Source organism: Anomaloglossus baeobatrachus, chromosome 6 (genome assembly GCF_048569485.1).
Source record: "Anomaloglossus baeobatrachus isolate aAnoBae1 chromosome 6, aAnoBae1.hap1, whole genome shotgun sequence".
Classification (NCBI taxonomy): Eukaryota; Metazoa; Chordata; class Amphibia; order Anura; family Aromobatidae; genus Anomaloglossus; species Anomaloglossus baeobatrachus.
In genome coordinates this window covers 195286607-195302208 of record NC_134358.1, presented here as the reverse complement: position 1 = coordinate 195302208, position 15602 = coordinate 195286607, and the positions used below count along the sequence as shown (strand labels likewise).

Here is a 15602-nt window from a genome sequence, read left to right as displayed (position 1 = left end):
TAAAAACAATGTAAGCAAGGGTTACTCCAAGCGGAGTCTCCCTTTTTTCCAAAAATTGGGCCCCACACACACCCACCCCTTCAGTGGCAGCAGTTGTGCCCCAGTTGTACACTTCACAGCTAGATTTGCATCAAGCACATTCAAAAATACGCCATAATTAACCGTCCCCAGGATGACATCGGGGTAGGTAGCAAAGTCTTTCCTGATCCCAGCTCTGTTCATCTTGGCTTCTTTTAAAAACAATGTAAGCAAGGGTTACTCCAAGCGGAGTCTCCCTTTTTTCCAAAAATTGTGCCCCACACACACCCACCCCTTAAGTGGCAGCAGTTGTGCCCCAGTTGTACAATTCACAGCTACATTTGCATCAAGCACATTCAAAAATACGCCATAATTAACCGTCCCCAGGATGACACCGGGGTAGGTAGCAAAGTCTTTGCTGAACCATGACTTGTTCATCTTGGCTTCTTTTAAAAAACATAGCAAGCAAGGGTTACTCCAAGCGTAGTCTCCCTTTTTTCCAAAAATTGGGCCCCACACACACACACCCATTCAGTGGCAGCAGTTGTGCCCCAGTTGTACACTTCACAGCTAGATTTGCATCAAGCACATTCAAAAATACGCCATAATTAACCGTCCCCAGGATGACACCGGGGTAGGTAGCAAAGTCTTTCCTGATCCCAGCTCTGTTCATCTTGGATCATTTATAAAAAACACAGCAAGCAAGGGTTACTCCAAGCGGAGTCTCCCTTTTTTCCAAAAATTGGGCCCCACACAGACACCTTATCAGTGGCAGCACTTGTGCCCTAGTTGCAAACAGGATGTTTTGATTTGCATCAAGCACATTCCAAATCCACAAGCATTTACTCTCCCCAGGATGACACAGGGGTAGTAAATTCCTTCTGGATCCATGACTTGTTTATTTTGATGAACGTCAGTCTGTCCACATTGTCACTGGACAGACGCGTGCGCTTATCTGTCAGCACACACCCAGCAGCACTGAAGACACGTTCAGAGGCAACGCTGGCAGCTGGACACGACAAAATCTCCAAGGCGTAACTGGAGAACTCTGGCCATTTTTCTAGATTTGAAGCCCAAAAGGAGCAAGGCTCCATTTGCAAAGTCATGGCATCGATGTTCATTTGTAGATACTCCTGTATCATCCTCTCCAGCCGTTGACTATGTGTCAGACTTGTTGTCTCTGGTGGCCTTGCAAAGGAGGGTCTAAAAAAATTATGAAAAGATTCCATAAAATTGCTGTTACCAGCACCAGATACGGTCCTACTGGTACGGCTAGACTGTTGAAGATGACGAGACCGTCCCATGTTTGTCAAGTTACAACTGGGAGAATCACTCCCTGCACCTGCACGGTTGTTTGGTGGAAAAGCCGAGCTGAGATCGAGTAACAGCTTCTGCTGATACTCCTGCATACGTGCGTCCCTTTCTATGGCTGGAATTATGTCTCAAAATTTGGACTTGTACCGGGGATCTAATAGTGTGGCAATCCAGTAGTCATCATCACTTCTAATTTTGACAATACGAGGGTCATGTTGGAGGTAGTGCAGGAAGAAGGCGCTCATATGTCTTGCGCAGCCATGCGGACCAAGTCCACGCTGTGTTTGTGGCATAGAGGTGCTAACCGTTCTTTCTTCCTCTGACATCTCCCCCCAACCTCTTTCAACAGAAATTTGACCAAGGTCTCCCTCATCCGCTGAGTCTTCCATGTCCATGGACAGTTCGTCCTCCATTTCTTCATGTTCTCCTGCATCTTCCTCAACATTTCGCCTGCTACCATGCGCCCTTGTTGATCCCTGTCCCCCATGGTCCCATGCCTGCCGCGTTGGTGATGATGAACGTCTGGACCTTGGTGATGTTGTTGTGTCTTGCGCATATGAATCCTCCTGTAGTTCCTCCCCTTCCTGTTGTCCCACCCCCTGACTCCGAATAGTGTTTAGCGTGTGCTCCAGCATGTAAATGACTGGAATTGTCATGCTGATAATGGCATTGTCAGCGCTAAACATATTCGTCGCTATGTCGAAACTGTGCAGAAGGGTGCATAGGTCCTTGATCTAAGACCACTCCATCAGGGTGATCTGCCCCACCTCAGCATCTCGTTGGCCCAGGCTATACGTCATGACGTATTGCACCAGGGCTCGGCGGTGCTGCAACAGTCACTGTAACATGTGGAGAGTTGAATTCCAGCGTGTCGCCACATCGCATTTCAGGCGATGAACCGGCAGGCCAAAAGACTTCTGGAGCGATGCAAGTCGCTCAGCTGCGGCGCTTGAACGGCGGAAGTGAGCAGACAGTTTTCGTGCCCTGTTCAGAAGGCCATCTAGGCCGGGATAGTGTGTTAAAAATTGCTGGACGACAAGGTTCAACATGTGAGCCATACAAGGTACGTGTGTCACCTTGCCCAGGCGAAGGTCCGCACCCAGGTTTGCAGCATTGTCGCACACGGCCTTACCAGGCTGCAGGTTGAGTGGAGACAACCATTTATTAAACTCGGACCGCAGAGCTGACCACAACTCCTCAGCTGTGTGACTCTTATTACCAAGACATGTCAAGCTAAAGACCGCCTGATGCCGTTGCGCTCTGCTGCCAGCATTGTAATGAGGGGTGCGTGATTCCTTCTGCGCAGTGAGAATGCTGGTGGCCTGACCAGGCAGGCTTGGGGCGGAGGTGGAGGACCCAGATGAGGTGGAGGAGGCAGAAGCAGTGGCGGAACTTGGACAGACAGAGGATTGACACACAAGTCGTGGGGACGGCAAGACTTGTGCAGCAGACCCTTCACCATCTATCACCATAGCTACCCAGTGCCCAGTCAGCGACATGTAACGTCCCTGTCCATGCTTACTGGTCCAAGTATCGGTGGTGAAATGCACCCGTTCACACACAGAGTTTCTCAAGGAAGTGGTGATGTTGTGTGCGACATGCTGGTGTAGCGCGGGCACACCTTTCTTAGAGAAGTAGTGGTGACTAGGCATCTGGTACTGGGGCACAGCGACAGACATAAGGTCTCTAAAATCCTGTGTGTTCACTAGGCGGAAAGGCAGCATTTCGGTAGCCAAGAGCTTACAGAGGGATAGAGTCAACCTCTTAGCTTTGTCATGGTTCGCAGGAAGTGGCCTTTTATTTGACCACATCTGAGGGACAGAGATCTGGCTGCTGTGTGTAAACGGTGTTGAGTAGGGTGTCCCTGGAAAAATGCAGGTTTTTGAGGAAAGTGCAGGCGGAGACATGATGTTGCCTTCATCCACCGTTGGTGCTATCGATGTCTGAGAGAGCTGTACACACTCACTTGTTTCCCCTTCCAAACCAACTGACGACCTACCAAGCAAACTGCCTGTTGCGGTTACAATGGTGGAAGTTGTGCGTGGAAAAACAGGTGTGACAGCTGTCCCCACATTCCTAGAAGATGAAGAGCGCGCGGATGCACTGGAAGGGGCAGGCGGTGGATGGTTCGCTCCGCTAGGCCGCATTGCAGCACGGTGAGCTTCCCACCGGGACATATGATATTTATTCATGTGACGATTCATGGAAGAAGTTGTCAAACTGCTGAGGTTTTGACCTCTACTAATAGAACCATGACAAATTTTACAGATCACATAATTTGGGCGATCTTTTGCTATGTCAAAAAAGGACCAGGCTAGGCAAGGCTTAGAGGGCATGCGACCTGTTGATCCACCCCGACTAGTGCTCAGAGGCAGAGTGGTGGCTGAGGATGCAGTTGTAGACGTGCTACCAGTACTCCGACTCTGTCCAGGAAGGCGCAGGGTAACTTCGTCATCAGTTGCATCCTCCTCCACCACCTCTGTTGACCTCCTCGAGTGCCTGACTGTGAGTTGACAGTAGGTGGGATCTACAACTTCATCATCAATTGTTGTGTTTGCACTCCCCTCCCCCTCAGACCGAGCCTCTTCTTGCCCTGACCGAATATTTAAGTTGTCATCCCAATCGGGTATCTGCGTCTCATCTTCATCAGTATGTTCCTCATTGTCTATAACCAAAGGTGTTACAGTTTGTGACAAAGGGTCAACATTATGCTCAGAAACTTGGTCCTCACGGCCTGAATCAGAGTCACAAAGGTTCTGGGCATCACTGCAGACCATTTCCTGGTCTGTACTCACTGTAGCTTGGGAGCAGACCTCTGATTCCCAGGCTATAGTGTGACTGAACAGCTCTGCAGACTCAGCCATCTCAGTTCCACCATACTGTGCAGGGCTGATGGAGACTTCAGAGCTGGGAGAAAGCAAGTTTGATTGGGATGACAACTCAGAGGACTGGTGTTTTTTGGATGCGGTACTTGAAGTGGCTGAGAGGGCACTTGTTGGACCACTTGAGATCCATTCAAGCATTTTCCTTTTTTGGCCATCATCTACCTTTGTTCCTGTTGTTCGTGTCCGTAAAAAAGGGAGCACATCGGATTGTCCACGGTAAGTAGTAGACATCTTACTTTTGCTGGTAGATGGTCTATCTTCAGCAGATGATAATGGAGCTTTGCCACCTTCCCCACGGACAAACCCTTTTTTTCCTTTTCCACCACGCCTCTTCCCCTTTCCACCAGCATCTGTCATTTTGCCACTCATGTTGATTGCGACAAGATTGTGCACTGAAAATGTGGTAGTAAAAATTGAGAGGTGGTGTAGATTGCAGCGGTGGTCTAGCTTTATTAACAGCAGAATAATAAAGAATAAATATCCCTGACAATGCAACTACGGCCCTTAAACTGGCAGCATAAATTGCTAGTATAATGGATTAGTAAATATCAGTTTGAGTGTGCAATGCAGGCAGAGGTGCTGCAAATATCTGTGCACTACTGGGACTATACAGAAGTCCAATAGCCACGTTTAGGATGACACTAGGTACACTCAGTGTTTGCTAGTATAATGGCTTAGTTATAATGAGTTTGAGTGTGCAATGCAGGCAGACGTGCTGCAAATATCTTTGCACTAGTGGGATGGTCCATTATATACATCCACATGGAGAGGTGTGTGCTACTGAATGAGTAGCCCCCTTAACAACTATTAGGCGATTGAGCCAGTCATTTTTCATTTGTCTCCTGATGAACCCTAACTAATAATATGGGGAGAAGCGCGTTGAGACTGTGTGCATTTGTTTTATTGGGTTGAGGACCATGGAAGGCCCGGACGTCCTCACGTTATGAAAAAAGGAAAAAAGGATTGCTAAGGGACTATTCCTGACTCAAAACATCTTTTCAGATAAGTCTATTTTCCCTATCTTCCCTGACCATTAATGATATAACCTCTAGACCTCATTTGATCACGAGGGAGATTAGGGATATCTTAGGAGGGAAAGCCGCCGAGGAATGGGGGCACCTTTTTACCTTTAGGGTGTATTGTGACTTTATGTTGCACCTCCATTGGCAGGTAGAGGAAAGAAAGAGTAAAGGCCCCGTCACACATAGAGATAAATCTTTGGCAGATCTGTGGTCGCAGTGAAATCATGGACATATTGTTCCATTTGTACACAGCCACAAACCTGGCACTGATTGTCCACAATTTAACTGCAACCACAGATCTGCCGCAGACTTATCTCTGTGTGTGACAGGGCCTTTAGGGTCATTTAAAAACTATACCCCTGGCATGATTATTAATGTGATTTTCTATGGAATAATATTGTTCCTCTAGACGGATATTTTGGAGATGTTCCATGGTCTTGGGATTATGTTTGTGTGTTAATTTTCACAGGTGGAATTTTGAATTTTTAACGTATCTCAATAAAAATTGTTTTTATACTATATAATTTAAGGTAGCATTCTGGGTCAAAAATAATGGCTTAGTAACAATAAGTTTGAGTGTGCAATGCAGGCAGACGTGCTGCAAATATCTTTGCACTAGTGGGACAATACAAAAGTCCAATAGCCACGTTTAGGATGCCACTAGGTACACTGAGTGTTTGCTAGTATAATGGCTTAGTAACAATGAGTTTGAGTGTGCAATGCAGGCAGACGTGCTGCAAATATGTTTGCACTAGTGGGACTATACAAAAGTCCAATAGCCACGTTTAGGATGCCACTAGGTACACTCAGTGTTTGCTAGTATAATGGCTTAGTTATAATGAGTTTGAGTGTGCAATGCAGGCAGACGTGCTGCAAATATCTTTGCACTAGTGGGACTATACAAAAGTCCAATTGCCACGTTTAGGATGCCACTAGGTACACTCAGTGTTTGCTAGTATAATGGCTTAGTTATAATGAGTTTGAGTGTGCAATGCAGGCAGACGTGCTGCAAATATCTTTGCACTAGTGGGACTATACAAAAGTCCAATAGCCACGTTTAGGATGCCACTAGGTACACTCAGTGTTTGCTAGTATAATGGCTTAGTAACAATGAGTTGGAGTGTGCAATGCAGGCAGACGTGCTGCAAATATCTTTGCACTAGTGGGACTATACAAAAGTCCAATAGCCACGTTTAGGATGCCACTAGGTACACTCAGTTTTTGCTAGTATAATGGCTTAGTTATAATGAGTTGGAGTGTGCAGAGGACAGGAGGGTACAGTGGCAGGATTGTGGGGCTCTGGGTAGAGGAATGGAAGCCTGCCTTTCTATTCCCTCCTAATGGGGAAATGCAGCGAGGAAATTCCTGACCTTAGCTACACAGACGCTGTCTCTGTTTTCAGGACCTGTCACCTATGGCTGACCCTGCCGGTACGAGCCCTTAAAAGGACTGATAGAAAGTGCTCTCCCTAAGCTGTCCAGCGCTGTGTATGGAGCGCATACAGCAGTATCGGCGATAGGACTCAGGACGGAGCTGCGCCAGTGATGTCTGACACCAAGGATGCAGAAGGCAGATAATGGCGTGCTGGAGGAAAATGTCCGGTTTTATAATGCAGGGACATGTGACATGGACATCCTATCACACATGCCGTTGCTTCTCTGGCTAAAAGTCCACTTAGCTGTGTGTGTGTCTAGGATTGGCTGCCATAATGGCCCTCCCCACTACACGCGCGCGCTTAGGGAAGGAAGACAAGGAAAAACAAAAAAAAATCGCCATTATACAAACAGCAGTGATCTGAAGGTGCTGTTCCCGCACACTATACACTGAAATTTCATAATAGTGTGAGTCACAGAGTGACTTACACTATTACAGCGGAAAGCCAGCTAGGAATTAGCTGTTTTTTTGCTGCTAGAACCGTTCTCGAACGTTTCTAGAACTATCGAGCTTTTGCAAAAAGCTCGAGTTCTAGTTCGATCTAGAACAGCCCGCAAAATCACTCGAGCCGCGAACTGGAGAACCTCGAACCGCGAACCGCGCTCAACTCTAATAGTGACCACTGCTGGGTACTGCACATGCGCCCCTAATAATGCGATTAAGGGCCAGACATGACGTACCTAGCCGCGGCCACTATACAGTTGATAATGCTGTGCTGTGTAGCTTCGTCGGCTGTATAGTGACCACTGCTGGGTACTGCACATGCGCCCCTAATAATGCAATTAAGGGCCAGACATGATGTACCTAGCCGCAGCCACTATACAGTTGACGATGCTGTGTAGCTCCATCCGCAGTATAGTGGCCGCGGACGGGTACTGGGCATTCGCCCCTACTAATTCGCTTAGGGGCCAGACATGCTATACCACCAGGCCGCGGCCACAATACAGTTATTGATGCTGTGCTGTGTGGCTCCAGAACTGAGCATGTCACCCCAGCACCAGTGACAGCCAATTAGCGGGGTGCAATACCGATGTTCCTAAGGATAGGCCATCAATTTAAAAGTCCCAGATATCTCCTATAAAACTGCCATAAAAAAGTGGACATCTCATACGGCTGTATTATTAGTAGCGTCTCCATTTTCAAAAGCATTATTCATCTTATTTTTTGCAATATTTTTATATATTTATCCAATATTACATTGTATATATTTTCAAATTTATCAATGTGAAAAAAAATGACAAAAACTCCACAATACAAACAAAGCGTACAGACAGTGGATTCTTTTATAATAATGTGAAGTAACATCTGGCTGCCGAGAGGAAAAAGATGCAAAACTCAGTGATTTCAGCCTCATTGTTCTCCGGCGTTCTTGGGTCTGATCAATAAACCTGTACTCATGCACTGGGTAAGAAGTTGTCTGTCAGGCGCCTCTCCTCTGCTTGTACCTGCATATTTAGCAGGATTTTATGGGGCTGTGTATGTGAAGGACTCCTGAAGGGCGAGCAGCGGTATGGCATTGCATGGAAAAGCAGGTCTTTTACACATCAAAATTTCACAGTCCCTCTGGACGTCCAAAATGTTGAGCGTTATGCAGATATAGTACAAATGCCTTCACCTCGAAAAGTGACTGAACGTACAGTAATATCCATGTAACTAAGCCATCGAGAGCAATCTCCAAAACATTGTACAATAGGGGGAATATTATGCCTGAAATAGGGGGTCCGGTAACTGCTTCTGTACTGGGTTAGATTAGCATTCCAGTGTAGTGGTCAGCCGGCTCTGTCACCAGCTTTTCCTCTAAAGGGTGCATTACACGCTGCGACATTGCTAACGATATATCGTCGGGGTCACGTCGTTAGTGACGCACATCCGGCGTCGTTAGCGACGATCAACAATCGCAAAAGCGTCAAAAATCGTTGATCGTTGACACGTCGCTCCTTTTCATAATATCGTTGGTGGTGCATGCCGCTGGTTGTTCGTCGTTCCTGCAGCACCACACATTGCTATGTGTGACACCGCAGGAGCGACGAACATCTCCTTATCTGCGTCCGCAGGTATGTACGTGCGGTGGGGGCTTCCAGGCACTTCCGGGACGAATAGTGGGATGACGCACGTCCTCCTTCTTTTCTTCCGCGTGGTGCCCGGTGGCCCCTGCCCTGGAAGGCGGGGCATCATGACGCGGAGCGCGCCGATTTGCTTTGGATCCCTGTAACCCCCTTTATAAACCCACATGTTATGCACTATGCCCAGCCTCCTGACGAAGCCACGCCCGGTGAAATGCGCGTCGAGACCCCGCCCATCACCACCAGCCTGCCTGCTAGCACCTTTAACATGTCTCAAGGTAAATTTGTTATAACCCTATTTCATGACATGTTAGTGGCATATATTTAGGGAAAGTACTTCATGGGTGATCTACCCTTTGATTCATTAGTTTTTTCTCTTTCCCTGTCTGCTATTTGGCCTTTCTGCTATCTGACCTCTTTGCGTTTAGCAGCCGTTTTCCATCTGCTGGTGATGTTTGTGCATATTTTTGTGTCTGGCGATTTTAAGATTCTGTTCGCCACCACTGTCTGTCCTTATGTCACGCACATTCTATTAATAAACTTTTGTATTTCACCATATATTTGCTTTTGGTCTCCTTTCTCACCAGTTATCTTCCTTTTATTCTGTATATTGGTATAATTGATCACTGGGATATCTTTAGGTTTAGTGTTCTCATTGAGACCCTCCCTTTTAGGGAAGTTGTAGGTTTACATGCGACGAACATCTCCTTACCTGCGTCCACCGGCAATGAGGAAGGAAGAAGGTGGGCGAGATATTTCACCCGCTCATCTCCTCCTCTCCTCTTCTATTGGACGGCCGTTTTGTGATGTCGCTGTGACGCCGAACGCATCTCCCCCTTGAAGGAGGGATTGTTCGGCAGCAACAGCGACGTCGCAGAACAGATATGTGCGTGTGACGTTGCCATAGCGATAATGTTCGCTACGGCAGCAATCACCACATATCGCACCAACGACGGGGCGGGTGCTATCGCTAGCGATGTCGCAGCGTGTAAAGCACCCTTTAGTCTTTAGTGTCCCATATCCAAGCAAGCCACAGAGCCTCAGTAACAGGGCCACCATAATGTCACTACAATTACAGCCACCGAGGTCGCATTAGGGTATGCCCATATACAGTATATCGCAAAAAGAGTACACCCCTCACATTTACATTTCTGTAAAAAAAAAATGTATTATATCTTTTCAACAACACTGATGATATGACACTTTGATACAATGTAAAGTAGTCAGTGCATAGCGTGTATAAGGCCATATACACACACTGCATTTTTTTTATACATTTTTTTGTGCAGTTTTGACACAAATCGCCATGACTATCATTATGCCAACAAAGTCAATGAGCATCCTGAAGTGTCGTGCACGTTGCTTATTTTTTCCTTGCAGATTTGGTGCAGAAAATAATCTGCAGCATGTCAATTCTTGGTGCGCTTTTCAGCCCTTCCACCCATTGACTTCATCATGAAAGACACATGGTAAAATCGCACCGCATTGTTGGTGCGTTTTTTTGCCAGAAGATGTAGATTTGGTGCAGAAAATTTCTGCTATAAATACTAAGCGTGTACACAGAGCCTAACAGTGTAAACTTGGCGTGCTCTCTAAATAACACACAGCTATTAATGTCAAAACTGCTGGTAACAAAAGTGAGTACACCCCTTGTACTGCCATTGCATTGTAACCTACAGTTCGACTGTCATTGTGCCAGCTACAGCACCTCCACTACATTGTAAACCACTATGTGGCAGCCACTGGGCCAACTACAGTGCCTCCATTACAGTATAGGCCTCAGTATGATGGCCATTGTGCCAACTACAGTGCCTCCATTACAGTATAATCCTCAATGTGACAGCCATTGTGCCAGCCCACAGTGCCTCCATTACACTACTGACAGTATGACAGCTAATGTGCCAGTCTACAGTGCCTTCATTACAGCATAAACCTCAGTATGACGGCCATTGTGCCAGACTATAGTACCTCCATTATAGTATAAACCTCAGTGTGAGGGCCATTGTGCCAGCCTACAGTATAAGCCCCAGTGTGATGGCCAGCTTACAATGCCTCCATTATAGTATAGGTTTCCATGTGACGGCCATTGTGCTAGTGTACAGTATAAGCATCAGTGTAACGGCCATTGTGCCAGCCTACAGTGCCTCCATTACAGTATAAGCCTCAGTATGACGGCCATTCTGCCAGCCTACAGTATAAACCTCAGTGTGATGGCCATTGTGCCAGCCTACAGTGCCTCCATTACACTACTGACAGTATGACAGCTAATGTGCCAGTCTACAGTGCCTCCATTACAGTATAGGCCTCAGTGTGACGGCCATTGTGCCAGCGTACAGTATAAGCATCAGTGTAATGGCCATTGTGCCAGTCTACAGTGCCTCCATTACAGTATAGGCCTCAGTGTGACGGCCATTGTGCCAGCATACAGTATAAGCCTCAGTGGGACGGCCATTGTGCCAGCCTACAGTATAAGACTCAGTGTAACGGCCATTGTGCCAGCCTACAGTATAAGCCTCGGTGTAACGGCCATTGTGCCAGCCTACAGTGCCTCCATTACAGTATAGGCCTCAGTATGACGGCCATTGTGCGAGCCTACAGTATAAGCCTCAGTGTGACGACCATTGTGCCTGCCTACAGTGCCTCCATTATGTTGTAGACCATAATGTACCTAGTATTGTGCCAGCTGCAGCGCTTCCTGTGCATTGTAATCTACAGCGTGAGTCTTTTCTTGAATGTAGTAGAGAAGCTCGCATTACCTCTGCTTCATTCGTTGTCTTTGGGACTATTGGAGGAAGCCTAGCAATATACTCAGCTTTCTCATACAGTCCAATAGATAATAAATGGAATGGACCTTGAGCGTTTCCAGTTCTCCCCTCATGATAGGGCTTTGCAGAACTCCGTTCTTGGCATCTGTGGGAATAACGTGAATTTTGGAAACAGCCCAAGTTAATGATAGCAAGTTATGCACTATTTGTTGAACAGAGGAGCCTGATCCAATCAGGACAAGAATTTTTCCAGAAATATATGATTTTTAATTAAACACATAACTATGTTTTTTTTTATGAAATGAAGACAGTAATCCATAGACTTGTTATATATCCAGACCCACATTGACAATCTCATAGAGATGTCACATACAGTATAGTATTGCGTCTATGAATATGAAATATAGGAAAAGAATCAGTGTTCTTCTAGCGACCGGGTGCAGCACGGAGGTCTTTGTCCAGTAGTCCCATCAGATAGCAGCACGGCAGGATGTAAAGCAGCAGTCACTATATTCTCCAATATTGAAGCGTCAGCTCCCACCACTTGTCAAAAGCTCCAGTTGGAGCTGAAATGTTACAACATGGGTGAATAAGGGAAAATGATTTCTCTGCCTACTGCAGTTCTCCTTACTCTTCTACAGCGGTGAACGTCTTTCATGCTGAGGCCATACTGTCCCCTTACACATTGCAGTTTTGCAACATTTCTGCTGCAATTTGCAAGTTTTCATAAAAGCCAAATGTGGCAATGTAGTGATTTTCATAAAAAGACCCTATTTTTTAAGAGTATTGTTTTCAAAAAATTAGGAGTCCTGTCGTTAAGACCCCCATGTGGAATCTTCCCTGTTAGGCTCCTTCACATGTCAGTGTTTCCGATACGTGTGGCATTCGTAGGTGTGACACTTTTTTTCACAAATGCCACACGCACCCATCATAACCTATGGTCTATGCTGCCTATGGCAGCACACATCGCTATATGTGACACCGCAGGAACAAGGAACATCACCGTCCCTGCGGCCGTCCGCAATGAGGAAGGAAGGAGGTGGGCGGGATGTTCCGCCCACTCATCTCCAACCCTCCGCTTCTATTAGGTGGCCGCTAAGTGACGCTACTGTGATGCCGAACGAACCGCCCCCTTAGAAAGGAGGTGGTTCGCCGGCCACAGCGATGTCGGTAGGCAGGTAAGTACATGTGATGGGTGTTAGCGATGTTGTGCGCCACGGGCAGCGATTTTCCCGTGACGCACAACCGACGGGGGAGGGTGCTATCGCTTGCGACATCGCTAGTGATGTCGCAGCGTGTAAAGCCCACTTTACTCCAGATGTAAGCAATTTGACTGAAGACTTGGAGAGTGAAGAGGACGCTGATTGGCCGCTGAGATCACGTGATGTCACATTGGTACATGATCTTGGGAGAGTGAGTGCTGACATTGCTGGATCAGCGCCAGCACCGGAGGTGAGTATAAGTTCTATTACTTTAAAAATAAGAAACATTCAGATTGAGAAGGGGGTGTCCGAGTAGTGAACAACCCCTTTAAGGATGACATTACAAAAACTGCAAACCCTCTGTATTAGACGCAGATAATTCTAAGCATATTCCCATCTTTTATTCTGATTAATATCTGAAAAGTCAGAATATATTTGTATCAGTTGCAGAGCTACAAATAGGAAACAGTTTGTTCTGTTTATTGTAGAAAATATTGTATAAAATCATAGCGGAGAAGACAGTCTGGAGACGAGAATAATGATATAAGTGTAAAGAAGCTGAAACCCTTCAGGATCTTGTTTGCAAGCTGTCCTAGTCATATAACTGTGATTAAATTGCTGCACAAAGCCATCCGCGTCCTGGGAGAGGAAACGGACGAGAATCATTTGATTATTTCTCTTAAGAAGTTTGGTACAGTATCTTCTGACTGCCCTTTCTGACTGATTGTACAGCCGGGAACCAAAACGACATGGACCCTTCAATGTTTTACTCCCGAATCCTCAATTTCAGGACAGTCACTAAAAAAGCCTCAAGGGAAACTAAAAGCCTGGCAGCTACTGTCTTTTGTCCCCTCTAATCTGGGCATTTTCATCACGTAATATTGATGCTGCTCATTATCAAGTCACATAAAAACTGAACTGATTGGCACATAATGAATTCATGATACGAAGCAGAAAAGCAACATCACAATAGAAAATGTACCTTCCATGCGCACCATCCGGCCGGCATCCCCTGGCTTGTGGACTCCTCTGGCTGTAGATGCTATCGGAGGTTTTTAATAACTTCTTTGGAATGTGTCGACAACTGATACGTCTTTGCCAGGAAGTGACCTTAGCCCTATGTGCTTGAGATATGTTGGTACCTTCGTAGGGTACTAGTCATATGACAGATGTGCTACATAACTTCAATTTCATTACTTCAGTTTCAGGTACACATTTACTGAGATGCCCATTATAGATGAAAGCTGGGATGGAAGCGCTCTTGGTTTGTTATTTTGTTGGTGTACTATGCTTAATAATTATAGTCTAGTCTAATACATCTAAATGTCAGATACGACATTAAGGGGAATCTGTCAGCAGGTTTTATCATGTAATCTGAGAGCAGCATAATGTAGGGGCTGAGACCCTGATTCCAGGAATGTGTTTCTTACTTGCCTGTATGATGTCACTTTGATGCAATGACAGTTCTCTCCGCTGCAGATCTAGCAGTGCTCTGAATACTGAGCCTTGTACAACTACACCCACCTCAGTGATTGATAGCATACTGTGTACTGTACATGGACAGAAACCTTCTATTCAGTGGTGGGAATGAAGTTAAGGTCCAGTCACACATAACTAGATCGTTAATGAGATCGTTACTACGTCACAGTTTCTGGATCATCGTTAAATCGTTGGTGAGATCATTGTTGAGATGTCACACAGTCATTTTCGCAACGACTTTAGTAACGATGCAGCGACCTGTATAACGCTCTCGTTGGTCGTTGGGACCCTGTCACACAGCAGCTATGTAACGATTCCGACCTCGAATAGGGGCGTAGTGTTTGACGCTCTAAGCCATGTAGACGTGCATATGCTTCGCCTTTTCCACACCCCTCCGCTCCAATTGGTGGCAAATACAGCGTTCTGATTAGGCGGCCGGCCTAGCAGGCAACGTTGTATCACTTAATCCTTTGTCCCTTTTTGAGCCTTGCTTTGAGGATAGAACCTGCAACTCCACCTGGATTCATTCGTACTTGTTTGGTCACAGAAACTGTGACGTAGCAACGATGTCGTTAACGATCTCGTTATGTGTGAAGTGGCCTTTACGCATAACAAGGTGTGTAGGAGACACATACAGTAGTCCTGTAGTGATAATCTGATGCTGATAAAACACTGATTTAATTTAAACAGGAACACACAGCCCAGTAAGTAACAAATCACTGAAATCAGGTTCTCAGTCCCTACATCATCCTTCTCTAACCTGCTTACAGATTCACTTTACAGGGGTTGTCCACTCCTAGAACAATCCTGCTTAAAAACTTTATTCTTCCTTATAAAATAAAAACACCCTATACTCAATTCTCCTGCAGTTGCACTGTTCAATGATGACGTCATCGGGTCTCCCGAGACTATAGTGACATTGTAATTAGTTATCAGTGTGCACTACTATGCTCGGCTGCTAGGTACTCATAACCGGGAGTTGAGGCTCGAATGGGTGCAACTCCTGCCCTAGTATAATTTGACGTCAATGGGGAACTCAGCCATTTTTCCATAACATTCCCCAGAAAAATGCTCAAGTTAACCAATGACTTCCATTTTACTAGGTACTCAAGTCACATCCATCCGAGCATTAACTGCTCTTTAGGAGTACCAGACACCAAAGCATTGTAGTGCTCACTCATGACTAATTCTAATTGTAATCCATCGTGAGTATATCAACTACTCAACAATGGGCTGCAGTTCTAACATCTCACCCATAAGTCCCACGTGAGTCCGAAGGAAGTGACAGTGCCACATGAGCCTCGGGAGACTGATTGCTGACAAGGCTGGAACAGTGCCGATAAGGGAGAGCTGAGTATAAGGTGTTTTTATTTTAGAAAAAACCATATACAATAGGACCAATTGAGTTCAATATACGAAA

The 15602-nt window shown here is 46.0% G+C and overlaps 1 protein-coding gene across 1 annotated transcript in view; it reads right to left on the bottom strand.

Annotated features, from left to right (window-relative positions):
- The window catches only part of SOCS6 (suppressor of cytokine signaling 6), a 62263-nt gene extending 48537 nt beyond the window's left edge, over positions 1 to 13726 (bottom strand). Inside the window, exon 1 of the mRNA XM_075316416.1 lies at positions 13686 to 13726. The gene's annotated coding sequence lies outside the window, so the exon portion shown is untranslated. The remainder of the gene's footprint in view (positions 1 to 13685) is intronic.
- Positions 13727 to 15602: the final 1876 nt, after the last annotated feature.